We start from the raw sequence: 17,121 nt of genomic DNA, 5'->3' as shown, positions 1-17,121 counted from the left end.
GGGCAGAAGATGATCCCGAGGCCTTCTTGGATTTTTTCAAGAGGACGGCCAAGATCTGAGATCAGACTTATCCCACTGTTGTCCGGGGAAGCTCAACTCATGGTGCAACAACTACCTGTGGCAGGTTTCCTGGTGTATGATGATCTGAGGAAGACCATCCTACAGCAGGTCGGTCGCAGCCTTGAGCAATACCAACAACTCTTCCGGTCGTGCCGCCCATTTGCCTTCACTCAACAGCTCCGGGACGCCTGCTGGAAGTGGCTGCTGGCTGAGGACCGTGACGCCGAGGGAGTCATCGATCTTGTGGTACTGGAACAGCTTATCCATCGTCTACCAAAAGGAATGGTGGCGTGGGTCCAGTGCCACCGCCCAGCGTCTCTGGAGGAGGCTGTCCAACTGGCGGAGGGCCTTATGACGACATATCAGAGGGCGGAAGAGCCCTCCCTCTCTCTCTCTCTCCCCTCCCCTTGTGTCCTCCCCCCCACTCTGTCCCTTTACTGCAGCCCATCCCAGTTCCCCGAAGCCGTGGAAATGTGCTGCCGAAGCCAGCTCCCCGTTCGCAGGGGTTTGTCCCGCCACCGGTGACCCCAATGTCTCGTCGCTCTCACCCTCAGCTGGATGTACCCTTACTGCTTTCTCGCTCTCTTGACGAACACTTGACCATGCCCCCGCCACCACAGACTTAAAACCACAAAATAATTTTTTTATGTCTTTGGGTTTTTCAATAATACTTTGTGCCACCCAGATCATTTACTGTATAAATAATTTTTAAAAGTCATCATGTGTAAAAGGAATCAATGTTGTGTTTTGCGATGAATTCTGTCCTTCAGCACAGGAGATGAGCATGCACCAGGAAACTATGGTCTTCTGGACCATAGTGGCTGCACTCCAGTGGGTTCAGGAGAACATCAACAACTTTTGTGGAGATCCTGGATTAGTGACTATCTTTGGAGAGTCCGCAGGAGCAGTCAGTGTGTCTTTACATATAAGTTCTCATAATAATGTTTTATAATCCACATATAAGGGGAATCACTGATTCTCTGTAATAATAGTTTTGCTGCTTTGAAAAGATCACTTTCAACTCATGTTTCAACATGCCAGTCAGGTGCACTAGTAACCTTTGCATTATATTACTTGAAAAGACTTTTACATTTTACTCTACAACATGAATTACACACAGTCATACCTCAAATGTGAATTTTTTAAATAGTGTATGCTTTTAAAAAGTTGCTAACAAGTTTCTAAATAAGGACTGCAACGGCTGTCCCATTGGTCAAGCACATAAACTCATTCTGATAGTTGTAGTCCTTATATTAGGACCTTGATCGCACATTTTCTTTTTTTTTTTTTAACAGCGGCTTCAAAACAAAATGTATATGTGACTGTGTTATTTATGTAATTTACTGTATTTAGACCTTATGTAACTAATTTAAAAAAGAAAAAAGAAAATTGTTCTAAAAACCCTAAGAACATGGCGCAAAATTTAATTCTCATCGAGGTTTTAGGAATACAAACTGAACAGCTCTGTTACAATGGTAAAGCATGAGCAGAAGTTCATCCACCTAGAAACGCTGTCCCACCTCAAAAGGACAACTTTACAATATCAAATATGTTCTTTTTTTTTACTGAAGAATTAATGTAAATGCTTCAACAAAAATAAAAAAATTCTTATTAAATACACATTTTGATGTTAAACCCCAACATGATCGCACAAGGAAAAAAAGTTAATGTACCCTGAAATCAACCACATTCAGCCGAATTATCGTCAAGAGGCATCAGATATTTTTGCATCAATTTAGTGGTGATCAGCTTTCCCTTTAGCACTAATTATAATGTGTTGCACGAGCAACCACAGAGACTGCATCTGGTCCCACAAAAACCAAGAAGCAATCATGTTCACCTTAACAATGGTGAGCGCGATTTGGAGGTTAAACTTTCATTCTGAAATAAAACATTTCCTCCACTAACGGTTAGGTTTAGTGTTGGGTTTGGGTTATGGTATAACATAATTTAGTTAGCGCACTGTGGATGCCACAGATGTCGAAAGTGCATCATTTATATTTAAAATGCAATATTCTTTTAATATGTGCTCCAACATCCCTTATTGTAAGTTTGTGGAGAGGCTCGTTGGGTGGGAAAGGAGGAAACGGGAAACTTTGGATTTCAACTCAAAGGTAGGACTTTAATTAAACAAACTCAAAAATGGCTTTTCAGCACAATAGTCAAATGATCTATTCACAATAGTCAAACGAACAGGCTTGCTTTTCAGCAGTCACAGTTCAGCACAGTCTTTGTTTATGTATGGTAGCTCTCTTTCCCCGTCACTGGCATGGTTCGTTATTTTATTGCTCTCCCCAATGCTTACTGCAATCAAAAACAGGTGTTAGACATTATAGCGCTCAGGTGTGTGCACCCTTACCGCTTTCTCTCTCTTCGGACGAACGCTTGACCACGCCCCCACCGCCACAAGGTTATTTCACCGTTACCTGCAAACCTCTTCCAACATGCTTTTGCAGAGAGTGGCACTGCAGCAATGAATGCTATCATGAGTCTCAACCCTCTGCTATTAGCCCAGGTAAAATTATCACGACAACTCTCAGAATAAATTTAAGGTGTTAAAATGGTTATGACAAGTTGGTAGGTTTTGTCTTGGCAGACTGGACTGTGTTGATCATGTAAGACACGCTGCTGCTGCACAATTAGACATACAGTACATACAATCCCTGTGAATCAGCTCTAGACAAGTGGTGCTGGGGAAGAGGAGGGTTTCAGAGAGAAAACTCTTGTAACTTGCTGCATGAAACCAGCTAGCCTGCAAACAACTGAGCTAATGTAAATGTTCGACAGAGAGAGAGTGTGCAAGCTGATTGGCTCATCTTTTTATTATAAATGAAGTATCTTCAAGTGTTTGAGTACATTAATACTTGGCATATCTATAACATGAATGAGGTCCCAAATGCGTATTGTGATTCAGAAACATTATTATTCTGTTCTATTATCAGTGAACGTAAATGTAACTTGTTTCTCTCTAGGCTGTTGGCAATTTAGCTGGCTGTGATTTCTCCAGTACAAAGAAGATTGTTGACTGTGTTATGCAGTTGACAGAAGAAGACATATTGAAGATTTCTAAGGTATGCATGGCAACTAATTTATCCATCCATCATCCATCCATCCATCCATTATCCACCCATCCATCCATCTATCCATCCAACCATCCATCAATCCATCAACCATCCATCATCCACTCTTTGAGAAAGACAGATTTTTATTGTATTTTATGATTTACACACATTGCATTTTATTGTTTAAACAATCCATTTAGAAGTTTGAAATTTCATTATATTTGTTGGTACTTCTGCTATGATTGCAAATGCTTTTTCTAAAATCACAGTAAAGTGATGACTGAAATGCAGATCTCGTCGCATGCATGTTGAAGACTCAATTCATGCTTATAAGTATTACACTAATATATTCAAATAGTCACACTTTGTGCTAAAGGCTGTGTTTGTCTTATAAAACAGGAGAATCCAATGCTTCTTTTTGGAGTGGCAACAGATTATCACTTCCTTCCTAAATCTGTAGAAGAGCTTCTTCAATCCCGCGAGTTTAGTAAAGTGCCTCTCATGACTGGAGTTGCCGATGATGAGTGTGGATATATGCTACCTAATTTAAGACTTTGTTTTTACTCTCAAACTATTTTGCTGTAAAATACAGCATAGAATAGTTTTTCATATTAGCAGGATTTCCTCCAAGCTTACTCAGATTACATATCCAGCTGCTCCACTCTGGTTTGACATTGTATTTGATCATTTAGTTTTTGTCTGTGGAAACTTTTGTTTAGTTTAACTGATTAGTTGAGTTATTTTTTAATTTAATTTAAATTTAAATGAGTTTATACAGCATAAATAATGTAAATAATTTTATCCAGTGTACTCAGGTGGAAATACAGATGCAAACATCATATATTTTATTTGACAGTTTTGTTTTTTATTCTGAATATTAATTGTTGTATATTATATGTTACACTAATTCAGCTGAATTTTTCCAAGTAAAAAAAAAATATTTGCTTCTTTTTCTTTTTCATTCACTCTAGCTTCAAGATCAGTCTCTGGCTGGGATTGTGTTAAATTAGTATTTGGGCACATCCAGTGACAGGATAAAAATACGTGATGGTTTTCGAGAGATGGTGGGGGACTTTTATTTCAACATCCCAGCTCTTAAAACAGTGAATTCCCACAGAGGTGAGATTCCTTCTTATTTTCAGAAATGTGCTGTGTTAATTTTGTAAAATGCTGTTTACTCCGCTTTACGTCATAACTCAGTTTAAAGATTTTTTCTTTGTCTTTGTCAGATGCTGGTGCTCCAGTATACCTGTATGAATTCCAGCATGCTCCCAGGATACTTCAAATGAAAAGATGTTTTGTTGGAAGTGACCATGGAGATTAAGTGATATTTGTATTTGGTTTCTGTTTTGCAAATGGACATATAAAAATGGAAGAATTTAAGGTAACGTTTGTAATTTCTGCACCACTAACAGAATTGCAAAAATAGTGACTGTTATCTAACAAGTTTGTTTAGCACTCCCCACGTCCATAGGTCAGCCCAGCAGGTAGTCCCACTCATGCCATGGGTTGAGCCAATATTGTTGTGTCAGGCTGGTCGGGATGCTTACACAAGTAAAGCTACAGTGTTTATTCTTTTCGGGTGACTCAACCTCAAAATGTCATTCTTATAGTTGTCTCTGCATATTAAGCAGGAATAGGAGAAAGTATTTTAACATTCAAGCGATTACAAACTTCAGCTTTAATTGTAATAATTTGCAAAGAAATTAGACAATCTTCAGGCAGTGACAATCACTCCAGCTTCCTTCTTAGCTTGTCTGTCTGCTTCCTAATACAGGTGAATTTATAGAAAAAGAAAATGAACTTAGCTTTGCTCGCACTGGGTAAGTGATTCTTGCCACAGAATAACACCAACAATAAACAAGTTATTTGAAGTATTTTTACGTATGTGAAATTATATGCAATATATACAACAATAAATGTAGTAGAAGAGACACTGGGCTATTTGGTAAACTTTTTACTTCAGTTAAAATGTCTCTGGGTATGTTTATTTTTGAAAGTCCATTTTTTGCATAGCTGCATACCTTTGAACATTTTCACCACTATCGCCCTGAAAAAAATAAAATAATAAAATAAAAACAGTTCACTGCACATATTTACCTTTTGTGACAACTTGCCCCAAAAGTGGGGCATATTGTCACACTATATGGGATAAGTTGTCACAATGGAACTTGCCACTGAACCAGTGGTGTAGGTTTCATGTGAACAATGGAGGGTGACGGGGGGAACGTGTCCCCACCATCACAACCTCCAAAAACAATCTTTGTGTCTCTTTAAATGGATTCCTGCATTACACAGCATATTGTAGGCTTTTCAGTGAAATAATAATAAAAAAAAAAAGTTACAAAATGATCCATGAAATCACACAAATGGAAAAGGTAACATATAAAAATATAAAAGCATTGTTCTGTCCAATATATATTGAATTTAAACATTTGTATAAAAAAGAGAATATAGAGAAATATAGTACTCCCGGAACCAGACTGTTGCACTCTATTGTGCCCAATTCGGGCAATGCTTACTTGCACATGTGTCTCGCAAATATCTATTCAGCATCAGTTGTTCACATATCCTCATATGGAAGTACATTTTCTATTATTATAACATTTATTTGGTTCTGTTTGTAACTGACAACTGGTCTCCAAATGGTCCAGGACTCACACCATGGTCTGAATATGGAGCTGAACAGAAATCTAGCAAAAACCTGAAGGGAAAACACTATACTTTCATGACCGAAAAACTTCAACAGATCATAAAAGAGTGGAAGGAAGGCAAGTTATCAATACTCATATACAAATAATAAAGTCCAGTCATGACCACTGTCAGAACAAATTTAAGGTTACAACCCAACTCTAGACAAGTGTTGCTGGGGAGGAGGAGGGTTTCAAAGAGAAAACTCTCCTGGCTCGCTGCATTGAAACCAGCTAACCTGCAAACAACTGAGGCAGATTAAGTTGATTCGCTAAAAGATTATTATCAACAAACCTATTAGATGCACCATACAAGCTGATTGGCTTGGGCCATAGAGTATGTAAGCCAATTGGCTAACAGATTAAATGTCAAAGGACCAATTAGCTTGCATCATATAGGGTTTCATAACCGAACTTAGAATAATTTGTACAAATGACACCTAAAGATTTAACTGGAACTTGTCTACTTTAAACAAACAATAAAAGATCACTAACTTTCTGACAGTATTAGATATTCATCTACATTTTCTGTTTGGTCTTTTTAACAGGACCAATAGTGCAAACCAAATTAGGACCTTTAAGAGGTGCCGTCCTCACTGTAAATGGCAAGGAAACAATCATCAATAGCTACCTAGATGTACCATTTCCAAAACCTCCTGTAGGCCCTTTGAGACTGGCTCGACCAACCTGTAGAGAAATGGGACGGAGTGAGAGATGCTACCGAACAGCCACCCATGTACAACCCCAATTCCGAAAAAGTTGGGACAGTATGAAAAATGCTAATAAAAACAAAAAGGAATGATCTGTAAATTATATTCATCCTTTGATATATTTAAAGCACTACAACTAAACATTATATTATTATGTTTTACCTTGTGAATTTTATTGTTTTTTTGAAAATGTACAGTAATTTAAAATCAGATGATTGCAACACGCTTCAAAAAAGTTGAGACAGGGGCAATTTAAGACTAATAACAATTTGACGAGTTGAAATAAGGCAGTGTGAAACAGGAGATGTTAAACAGGTGAGGCAATCGTGTCATAGTATATCGGGAGCCTCCAAAAACAGCATAGTCCTTCAAGAGCAATGATCAGTCGAGATTTGTCAATTTGCCAATTGATGCTTCAGCAAATAATCCAGAACTTTGAGAACAATGTTCCCCAAAGACAAATAGGAAGGGTTTGGGGCATTTCACCCTCTACAGTGCACAATATAGTTAAAAGATTCAAGGAATATGGTCAAATCTCAGTGTGTAAAGGGCAAGGTGAAAACCACTTCTGAATGCGCATGATCTCTAATCCCTCAGATGTCACTGTCTTAAAAAACGGCATTCATCTGTAATGGATATCATGAACATGGGCTTGGGATAACTTTAGTAAACCTTTGTTAGTCAACACCACTCGCCGCTGCATCCACAGTTGCAAATTAAGACTTTACTATGCAAAGCAGAAGCCATACATCAATACTGTCCAGAAGCGCTGCCGACTTCTCTGGGCTTGTTCTCATCTTAGGGGGAAAGTAGAATAGTGGAACTGTGTTTTTTGGTCTGAAGAGTCCACATTTCAAAAAGTTTTTGAAAAACAAAGACGTCGTGTTATCCAGGCCAAAGAGGAAAAGGGCCATCCAAGCTGTTATCAGCGTCAGGTCCAAAAGCCAGTGTCCATATGGGCCAGAGGTGTGTCAGTGCCCATGGCATGGGTAACTCACACATCTGTGTGAACACCATGAATGCAGACAGATATGTAAACATTTTGGAGCAGCATATAATGCCATCCAGCACCATCTTTTCCAGGGACGTCCCTGCAATTTCCTGCAGGACAACTTCAAACCACATACTGCCAAGATTTCAAGTGCATGGCTGTGTGAGCAGAGATTGTGGGTGCTAGATTGGCCTGCCTGCAGTCCTGACCTGTCTTCAGTTGAGAATGTGTGGTGCATTATGAAGTACCCCATATGACAACGAAGACCCCGTACTATTGTGTAGCTAAAGACCTAAATAATGGATGATTGGGGGACAATTTCACTTTCTAAGCTTAACAAACTTGTGTCTTCAGTGCCCAAATGCTTAATAAGTGTTATCAGAAGAAATGGTAATGTTTCACAGTGGTAAACACTCGACTGTCCCAACGTTTTTGGAGCGTGTTGCAATCAGTTGATTTGAAATTACTGTAAATTTAAAAATAAGGTAACGCTTTAGATTACAGCCCACAATTTACAGCGTACGTACACTGAATTTACAGCATACCTTTTTGTAATAATAGTGTAACTACACAGTACGTACTTGTAAGTATAAGGGAACAATATGCAAAGTTTGGGGAATAAAGGTGTAACAACCTGGAAAATTACAAATAATTTATACTGTAAGATACTGATATACTGTAATAATACATAGGTATTATATTATAATATATATTATAATATAATACATATGTGTTATTACAATAAGGTACGCAGTGTATGTTCTTGCTAAATTGCTCGCAAACGTAAGACTGTTGTCTAGCAAAGTATGTCATACATACCATGTAATATTAGAATAGTTACACCTTAGTTATAAAAAACTTACAGTATAAATTATTTGCAATTTTCCAGGTTGTTACCCCTTTATTCCCCAAACTTTTCATATTGTTCCCTTATACCTACAAGTACGTACTGTGTAGTTACACTATTAATACAAAAAAGGTACGCTGTAAATTCGGTGTACTTACACTGTAAATTGCGGGCTGTAATTAAAGCGTTACCAAAAATAACAATGAAATTCACAAGGTAAAACATCATATAATGTGTAGTTGTAGTGCTTTCAATATAGCAAAGGGTGAATTTAATTTACAAATCACTCTTTTTTGCTTTTATTAGCATTTTTCATACTGTCCCAACTTTTTCGGAATTGGGGTTGTATTATTTCACACAATTATAATCAAAGACATTTTAAACTATCTTTCCCCCTGACAGCATATAATAGATGTCGTATAAGAAATAATTTTGTGTTGTATTTAGTGGTTCATGTGAAAACTTGTAAAGTTGTTCACTTTCAACTGGTACCATTTGTTTTGGATTTTTTAGGTGTATGCAAGACAGACAAGTGTCTTTGTATGTAGGTGTTATCGAAGTGTAGACACAGTGGTGAGATTGAATCCAATAAGCAGGGAAATTTATTCAACCACAAAACAGAGAAGAGCTGTTGCAATAATTGGTAACTGATGATCTTTAAAGCAGGAGACTGAAGATGCAGGATAATGCAAATGGAGAATAATCCACAACACGAATAGAGAGGTAACAAAACACAGTGGAAAGGCAGCAAGGTCCAGATAATCCTTAATGGAGACTAGACAAGGATGAATGTGTGAGGTGAGTATATATGCAGTCTGTAATGAGTGGGGAAAATGAGTGTCAGGTGTGTGTGATTAAAAGTCAGGTGATTGAGATCGGAGAGTGAAATGCGGGGGAGAGTCTGATGCAGGTGTGACAACCCCCGGCGCCTTGGACGACGCAGAGCAGGACGATCTGGTGAAAATCTGTGAGCATCCAGATGTCATCTCTGGCAACCCATGATCTTTCCTCTTGGCCATATCCTTCCCAATCGATCAGGTATTCGAGATGACCCCTTCTGCGTCGGAAGTCCAGGATGGTCCGCACGGAGTACACAGGACCGTCCTCCAGAAGCAGCAGCGGAGGGGATTCACACTCCTCATCAGACTCTGGAGAGGGAGAAGAGAGAGGAGTCAGGTAAGGTTTGAGCAGAGAGACATGGAATGTAGGTGCAATTTTGTATTGTGGTAGCAACTGAAGGCGATAAGTAACCGGATTAATTTGACGGAGGATAGGAAAGGGACCAATGAATTGGGGACTTAACTTGCGACATGTGAGTTGTAGTCTGATGTCCAGAGTGGAGAGCCAGACCTTTTGATCTGGTTGATACACTGGCTGTTCAGACCGCTGGGTGTTGGCCTGGTTCTTCTGACGGCGAACGGCTCTGTGGAGGTGGATATGCGCACTATCCCAAACCATCTTGCTCTCCTTGAACCAGTAGTCCACCACTGGAACATCTGAAGGCTCACCACACCAGGGGAACAGTGGTGGCTGGAATCCGAGTATGCACTGGAAGGGTGTGAGACCAGTGGACAGTTGACGGAGTGAATTTTGTGCATACTCAGCCCACGGAAGATAATGGTTCCAGTCGTGTTGGTGCTGATGGCAGTAGGTGCGCAGGAAGCGGCCTGAATCTTTCTCTCCATTTGCCCATTTTACTGAGGATGGTAACCAGAAGTGAGACTTATGGACACACTGAGGAACTTGAAGAATGCTTTCCAGACATTAGAAATAAACTGGGGACTGCGGTCAGAAACAATGTCTTCTGGAAGACCGAAATTCTGGAACAGTGTCTGGGATGGAGCAGTCATGAAGGACTTCTTGAGAAGTTGGAAGGCCTCTGAGGCAGCAGGAGACCAGGTGAGATTTTTTTGTTTTCCTTAAAGAGAGAAGTTGACCCCAACTGCATTGGTTTCTTGGGGGGTTCTTGAAAACGGGGAGTTGATAATGGAGGAATTGACTCAGAACAGAATGGAACAGACGGACTGAAACGTGACTGCATGCGGTTAGATACTCGTATGGAGTGCTGGATGAAGTGCTCCAAACCCATAGTGTCATCACAACCAGCCAGCTGCAGTCGTAATGATGGATCAAGACCTTGACGATAAGTAATGAGGAGGGCTGTCTCATTCCAGCCGTTGGCGGCAGCAAGGGTGCGGAAATTGAGCGCATACTCTTGGATGGAAGTTTTGCCTTGTCGCAGTCCATGGAGCTGTTCCCCAGCATGTGAACCTCTGGCTGGCTGAGCAAAAACTTCCCGGAAGTGGCACACAAAAGCGCCAACGGAGTGAGTTACTGAGCCCCCCTGCTCCCAGATGGTAGTTGCCCAATGAAGTGCACGGCCAGACAATAGTGAAATGATGAATGCAACTTTAGATCACTCCGTCGGAAATCGGTGTAGCTGCATCTCTATGGCAAGAGAGCATTGTAGTAAAAAGCCCTTACAATCAGCAGCAGAACCAGAGAATGTGGCTGGAGTTGCCAGCGGACCGGAAAATGCAGCGCCACTTGGGGGTGGAGCGACCGGAGTGGAGGGAAGACCGGCAGAAGCGGTATTAGAGGCCGTATCATCTTGCTGGTTTGTAGCAAGATGGGAAATAGATGTAGTTGCAGCTGCCGATGGGACGATGGAGGCTCGGCGGAGTTGTTGTACCATCTAGGAGATGGTTTCCATTTTTTTTCTAGCCTTCTGTTATTGAAGCGCAGATACAGAGGTGAGATTGAATCCAATAAGCAGGGATCTTTATTCAACCGCAGGACAAATAAGCAAAACAGAGAAGAGCTGTTGCAATAACTGGTAACTGGTGGTCTTTAAAGCAGGAGACTGAAGATGCAGGATAATGCAAATGGAGAATAATCCACAACACAAATAGAGAGGTAAAACATTGCTGAAAGGCAGCGAGGTCCGGATAATCCTTAACGGAGACTAGACAAGGATGAATGTGTGAGGTGAGTATATATGCAGTCTGTAATGAGTGGGGAAAATGAGTGTCAGGTGTGTGTGATTAAAAGTCCAGTGATTGAGATCAGAGAGTGAAATGCGGGGGAGAGTCTGATGCAGGCATGACAGTAGGAAAGTTTTACTCTATGAGTGTGGAGGTGCCCGAGGTATCAGAGGATTGCTTGTATCTCAACATCTACACTCCATCCAAACCTGGGGAAGATGCCAAGTTACCAATACATTCAAAAATAGCCCACCAGCTCTTGTATTTTGTGATTGAATTTCCTTATTCTTCCCCAACATGTTGCTTTATTGTAGTGCTGGGTGATATGGACCAAAAAAAAAAAAAAAAATCTCAATATTTTCAGCAGTTTAATGGTATTCAATATATATATATGCTGTGAAATAGCTTATAGGTTTGCTTTTTTTTGCAATCAGAAGAATCATTTTGAGAGTCAACAGGAGAATCAACAGCCATTGCTACCAAGTGAATATTTTTGTTTTATTCTATAAACTACTGACAGAATTTCTCCCAAATTCCAAATAAAAATATTGTCATTTAGAGCATTTATTTGCAGAAAATGACAACTGGTAAAAAAAAAAACTAAAAAGATTCCGTGTTTTCAGACCTCAAATAATACAAAGAAAACAAGTTCATATTCATTTTTAAACAACACAATACCAATGTTTTAATTTAAGAAGAGTTCAGAAATCAATATTTGGTGGAATAACCCTGATTTTCAATCACAGCTTTCATGCATCTTGGTATGCTCTCTACCAGTCTTTCACATTGCTGTTGGGTGAATTTATGCCACTCCTGGCACAAAGCTTCAAGCAGCTTGGCATTGTTTGATGGCTTGTGGCCTTCCATCTTCCTCTTGATCACATTCCAGAGGTTTTCAATGGGATTCAGGTCAGGAGATTGGGCTGTCCATGACAGGGTCTTGATCCGGTGGTCCTCCATCCACACCTTGATTGACCTGGCTGTGTGGCATGGAGCATTGTCCTGCTGGAAAAACCAATCCTCAAACTTGGGAACATTGTCAGAGCAGTTTTCTTCCAGGATAAACTTGTACAGAACCTGCCCAATTCCAACCTTGCTGAAGCACCCCCAGATCATCACCGATACTCCACCTGGTCATCTAATGGTTAGACAGATACCTTGAGAGGACTTCAAGCCACAGTGTCTCGCACCCACTGTGAAATTTAGTGGAGGATCGGTGATGATCTGGGGGTGCTTCAGCAAGGCTGGAATCGGGCAGATTCATCTTTGTGAAGGATGCATAAATCAAGCCACGTCAAGCCACAAGCCATCAAACAAAGGCGAGCTGCTTGAATTTTTGCGCCAGGAGTGGCATAAAGTCATCCAACAGCAATGTGAAAGACTGGTAGATGCATGAAAGCTGTGATTGAAAATCAGGGTTATTCCACCAAATATTGATTTCTGAACTCTTCCTAAGTTAAAACATTAGTACTGTGTTGTTTAAAAATCAATATGAACTTGTTTTCTTTGCATTATTCGAGGTCTGAAAACACTGCATCTTTTTTGTTATTTTGACCAGTTGTCATTTTCTGCAAATAAATGCTCTAAATGACAATATTTTTATTTGGAATTTGGGAGAAATGTTGTCAGTAGTTTAACGAATAAAACAAAAATTTTCATTTTACTCAAACATATACCTACCTATAAATAGTAAATCCAGAGAAAATTGATTGATTGAAATTGATGATTGTTGGAGCCAGATGGGCTGGTTTGAGTATTTCTGTAACTGCTGATCTCCTGGGGTTTTCACACACAACAGTCTCTAGAATTTACTCCAAATGGTGCCAAAAACAAAAAACATCCAGTGAGCAGCAGTTCTGTGGATGGAAATGCCTTGTTGATGAGAGAGATCAACAGAGAATGGCCAGACTGGCTCAAACTGACGAAGTCTACCGGAACTCAGATAACCGCTATGTACAGTTGTGGTGAGAAGAATAACATTTCAGAATGCTATTCTGAGATGCGGGTTGGCGCTGTTTTGGCGGGACAAGGGGGACCTACACAATATTAGGCAGGTGTTTTAATGTTGTGGCTGATCTGTGTATACAGCTCTGGAAAAAGAGACCACTGCAAAATGATCAGTTTCTCTGGATTTACTATTTATAGGTAGGTATATGTTTTAGTAAAATGAAAATGTTATATATATATATATATATATATATATATATATATATATATATATATATATTTGGGGGGATTCTCAGCAAATATTGCTATGTGATGTGATTTAATCTATTAACAGCCCTAGTTTAAAGCAAAAGTAAAATACAATAAAAAAATAAAAATAAATAAAATTTTAGTAAAAATGATTATTCACCAAGTGAACAGAAGGATGGATGATAGATAATCATTGAATGAATGAGTATAACCTAAAAAAAAAAAAAAAAAAACAGCAATAAATACCAATATACTGATTTTTTAATAAAACATTTTAATACATGTGAAATGCCACAACATGAACACGAAGTGGTGAGGCAAACTAATAATTGAATCAGAGTTTTAAACCGACAGTTTGAAAACAAAAAGTATTTTGTAGAACTTTCTCTCTCAGTTCATTTGCTAATGATGCTATTAAACTATTTATTTTTTAAGTCTCACCATTGAATATATCGTAAATATTCAATATATCACCCAGCCCTACTTTGTTGTAGAAATGCTGCCTCTGTTGTTTCCTCTTTTGCAAGTGTGTCACAGAAACTTCTTGTGTTTTTCTAGGTCATGGTTTGGATACATGGCGGAGCCTTGACTTATGGTTCAGCCTAAATGTATGATGGCTCAGTCCGGTCAGCGTATCAGAATGTGGTTGTCGTGATGATCCAGTACAGATTGGGTCTGCTAGGTTTCTTTAGGTAGGTCTCATGTGTCTTTCTTTCTTTGCAGAACATAAAAGGTGAAATTTTAAAGGTTCTCCCGTTTGCTGATATTAACACAATAGCAGTTGATAGTGACTCACAAGTGTCATAAAAGTAGTCCATGCGACACATGCGTCAAATTCCAAGTATTCTGAAGGCATATGATTAATGTCTTAAGTTATTTTACAGTAAACATCTTGAATCTCCTTTGCATGTTCATGAGTGCAGTAGAGAAGCTTTTCCACTCTGGCTCACACCGAAAGCAAAGAAGAGTCATGGTGCCATAAGCAATTTTGTGTACCTGTTTTTCTGTATGTATTTAAGGAATTTGCTTAGCAAAAAATGAAAGAATAACCTCTGGTTTTCTTTTGTAGCACAGGTGATGAGCATGCACCAGGTAGTTGTGGTCTTCTGGATCAGGTGGCTGCACTCCAGTGGGTTCAGGAGAACATCCACAGCTTCGGTGGAGATCCTGGATTAGTGACTATCTTTGGAGAATCTGCAGGAGCAGTCAGTGTGTCCTTGAAGGTAGGCATCTTTTTCTTCTTGTAGAAAGTATTTTTTCAAGCAATTTTTAATTGATGGCCTAATTTTGTTTTCATCAGAATATGGAATTTATTTGCATTATATTGTTTCAAAAAACATTATTTAGCTTTAAATATTTTAATATTATCTAAATGTTGAAAGTTCATGTTTAATCATATAAAACATTTGTCAATTATCATTATTAGCAAAATATTTAAATTATTTTAATCTGTTAATTGCTCAAAAAGTGTTGCATGCTTAATCTGCTTCAGTGCATGATGTACTTGCATTTTTCTTTTTCTTTTTTAAGGTTATTTCTGCATTGTCTGCTGATCTCTTCCATCGTGCCATTGCACAAAGTGGGACTGCTGTTTGGGAAGGTATAATGGAAGGTTTGGTGTAATGGCCAATCCTTTACTGTTAGCTCAGGTATAATGTCATTTCAGATTAATCTTCTATATGAATTTTTTCAATGTATTTATCATTATTATAACCTCATGTTGATGTTCATTTCAGAATGTGGCCAAATCATCAAACTGTGACAGCAGTAGTTCATCAAAGATTGTTGACTGCATCATGTGCTGGACTGAAGAGGAAATTGTGAAATATTCTAAACAGGTGATAACTAATCATAAAAACAAGCCATAAAAGTTCAATCTTTATAAAATCATGTTCAATACAAGAAACGACATCACGCCCCAATATTTGCTACACTATAAATCAAAAACAACCTCTCTGTAATATGTTTATATTGTACGAAATCTTATCATTTCATTCATATTGGCAGCTGTATAAATGTGATGTTTGTATGTACATTGTTTATAGTACAGAATGTTGAACTTCTGAGTTGCCGTGGATTCACATTTCTTTCCAAGCCTGTTGAGGAGATTGTTCAGAACCAAGAATTCAGTTAAGTCCCTCTCAACACTGGTGTTACTGATGATGAGTTTGGCTTTTTAATGCCCAAAGTGAGTAATTATTACATTCATTATTATATACAATATTACACTTCAAACAAATGCTATTTTAAATGTGAATATTCGGTAGAATTAGAGCATTAACATAAAAAATTAGGGCCGTCAATCCATTGAATTTTTTATCAAATTGATAAAGACTGGCAAAGCATTGATAAGATAAAACAAAAAGTGGTGTTAGAAGGCAATATATCGTTTATTTCCATATTATTGAACATAAGCCTGTCATTGGCCTAAAGTCCACAGCAATCTATTTTGCAATTAAATTTGTCAATCTGTACAAAAAATATTTATTATAAGGGCTTATCTAAGGACGCATCAATGTACACCTGCATCAGACGGACACTTTTGGAGCATCTCACTTTGTTTGTCATGACAAAAACACAGTGTTTTAAGGCCAACAAGGTGTCAATATAAATGAAGTTTTAAACTTAGAAAAACACATCTTGAGATCCCTGCATTTGAAATTGCACTCCATCCAGTTGTGTTCAATTTCAAGAATGCAATCTCATCTTGTACTGTCGTTAGTGTCAAGCCAGCCTGAGTGTGGTTTGTTCTCTGTACTGCTGCGTGTTGTCTATCCACCTTTTCCCTGAATGCTGATGTGTTCCATGATTAGCCTGTTTTCAATTTTCAGTCTCCAGTGTTTACACCCATCTGTGAATATTCTTAGCTGGTAATGTGGGGGGAGCTCTAGGAAAGAAGCTGTTCTTTAACCTGTTTGTGTTTGTTTTAATTGTTCTGTATCTTCTCCCAGAAGGGAGCAGGGAGAACAGGCAATGTCCAGGGTGGGATGGGTCCTTTATAATACAGCTGGCTTTCTTTATAAGTCGGCCAGTGTATAAGTCTGTCAGTGGTGTGAGCTGGGTCCCAATCACTCGCTGTGCTATCTTCACCACCCGTTGTAGGTCCCTCCTGTTTTCTGCAGTACAGCTGCCATACCACACTTACAACAGTATATCAGGAGACTCTCAATGGTGGCCCGATAGAAATTAACCAGAAATTTTTGTGGAAGACGGAGCTACTTTAACTTCCTGAGGAAGTAGAGTCTCTGCTGGGCCCGCTTCACCTGATGGGAGATGATAATGGACCATGTAAGATCTGCTGAGATATGAACTCCCAGGAACTTAAAGCTCTCCACTCTCTCCACCTCCTCTCCTAGTACTCAGAGGACAATGTGCTCAGTGCCTCTGGATCTTCTAAAGTCTATTATCATCTCTTAGTTTTTGAGATGTTTAGATCCAGGTTGTTATTGGTACACCACTCCACCAAATGTTGAACCTCTTCCCTATAGGCTGTTTCATTGTTCTGTGTTATCAGTCCTATAATGGTGGTGTCGTCTGCAAATTTGACAATGGTATTGGATGGATGAATGGGGAGCAGTCAT

The 17,121-nt window shown here is 39.1% G+C and overlaps 1 pseudogene; it reads left to right on the top strand.

Moving 5' to 3' along the window:
- Positions 1-99: 99 nt before the first annotated feature.
- LOC127437310 (carboxylesterase 1D-like) lies at positions 100-16,542 on the top strand (annotated as a pseudogene).
- Positions 16,543-17,121: the final 579 nt, after the last annotated feature.

Source organism: Myxocyprinus asiaticus, chromosome 48 (genome assembly GCF_019703515.2).
Source record: "Myxocyprinus asiaticus isolate MX2 ecotype Aquarium Trade chromosome 48, UBuf_Myxa_2, whole genome shotgun sequence".
Taxonomy (NCBI): domain Eukaryota; kingdom Metazoa; phylum Chordata; class Actinopteri; order Cypriniformes; family Catostomidae; genus Myxocyprinus; species Myxocyprinus asiaticus.
The sequence above is the reverse complement of the archived record's forward strand: the minus strand, read 5'-3'. Positions and strand labels throughout refer to the sequence as shown.